Source organism: Lynx canadensis, chromosome D2 (assembly GCF_007474595.2).
Source record: "Lynx canadensis isolate LIC74 chromosome D2, mLynCan4.pri.v2, whole genome shotgun sequence".
NCBI lineage: Eukaryota > Metazoa > Chordata > Mammalia > Carnivora > Felidae > Lynx > Lynx canadensis.
In genome coordinates, this window is record NC_044313.2 from 67,787,261 (window position 1) to 67,788,990 (window position 1,730).

Sequence of the window (1,730 nt, forward strand, 5' to 3'; positions counted from 1 at the left end):
CCAGGTGGCTTGCTCTGCGAGCCCTAGGCCTGGGAAGAGAGGATGAGACCCGGCAGGGACGGCCTGGAAGATTGGCTGGCCTGATGCCCCACACTTGCTTCCACCCTCTTCCCACTGAGCAGCCCATCGTGGTGTGGTGCGGCGCAGTGTGGTGCGGGGCTGCGAGGTTAGATGCGGTGAGGTGCCGTGATGTGCGGGATGGAAGAGGAAGTGGGCCTGGGGCCAAGCCGGGAACAACCTGCAAGAGTCCCTTGATTGGAGAAGGCCCGGGCTTGTGCCACAGCGCATTGCCAGGGTTCTCTTGTGCAGCCTCCGCTATCCACCTGGAAACCACAGCATAGGGCGGCGCCAGGCAGACATGGTGCCAGGTGCCAGGTGCATGGGTAAAATGCGGCACCCGCTGGGCTTGGGACTCGTGGACCAGGCTCTTGAGGCATCCAGCAGCAGCTGCTGGTGTCTACAGCCATACCACCCTGAACTTGCCTTATCTCGTCTGATCTCGTAAGGTAAGCAGGGTCGGGCCTGGTTAGTACTTGGGTGGGAGACCGCCTGGAAATACTGGGGGCTCTAGTCTTTTGCCTTTTGCCTTTGGCCTTTGGACTCCTTGAACTCTGGCGCCCGCCTCCCTCCCGACCTCCCTCCCTCTGTCTCCCTCTCCCCAGCGAGTGCGGCTCCTGGGGCCAAACACACCCCAGCCACTGCTCCCTCAACCACTCCAGGACAGGCCAGCGGCCTAGACTGGCCTGGCCCCGCCCCGCCAGACCCAACCAGCATACCGCGCACACCCCACTGCATGTCACAAGTGGTATACTCCCCTCTCCCGGCTCCCTGTACCCGACCAAATCCCACTGAACTGGCTGGAAGCCACACCCTAGCTTTACACCTTCCCTGACACAGCACCCACCCACACCCGCACTTGCACTGAGGGGAGCGTACGGTGCGGGCGTGACCGGGGGCTGGTGGCTGAGGGCTGGAAGGTGGGGGCTGGGTGGGTGGATACAAGAACACAGGAGTGGGCGGGCGGGAGGGGCAGCAAAACCCCAGACTCCGACTCCGCCACAGTCGTTGGCTCCCGGGGTCCTGGACCTCTTCCCTCCCTCAAGCACTCATCCCCAAGGCGCCTGACATTTCACGAGGCCCAGCTAGGGCAGCGGGCGCAGGCTGGTGTTCGCTGGGGTCCTGGGGGCTTCCTGCTGGGTTTGAACCAGGTGGGACAGACGGAAGGGAAAGGCCAGGTGTCCAGCTGCAAGATCCTTAGGGCTGGGGAGGAGGCGCTGAGAATCCGGAGGGTCCCTAAGTCCTCGCCTGGGGTACACCGCAGCTTACTCCCACCCCCTTCCCAGTGAGCAGCCCCACTTGGTGTGGTGTGGTTTGGTGCGGTGTTGTGAGGTGCAGTGCGGTGTGTTGTTTGATGGAGGCAGAGGAAGGCATGGGGCCAAACTGACACCAGCCTGCAAGTGCCACGTGAGTGGAGTACGCCAGGGTTTTTGCCTTTGTGCAGAGCCAGGGCCTCTTGCATGGCTTATGTCACTACCTGGGGCCCCTGGCAGAGGGTGGCGGGAGGCTGGCAGGTAAGTTGGCAGGCAGGCAGGCAGATGCATGGGTGAAACGTGGCACCCGCTGGGCTTCGGATGTGTGGGCCAGCCCCTTGAGGCTCCCAGCGGCAGCCGCTGGCGTCTACGGCCATACCACCCTGAACGCGCCTAATCTCCTCTGATATGGGAAGCTAA

At 63.2% G+C, this 1,730-nt stretch overlaps 1 pseudogene; it reads left to right on the plus strand.

The window, feature by feature from the left end:
- The first annotated feature begins 455 nt into the window (after positions 1–455).
- On the plus strand, positions 456–574 carry LOC115527865 (annotated as a pseudogene).
- The last annotated feature ends 1,156 nt before the right edge of the window (positions 575–1,730 follow it).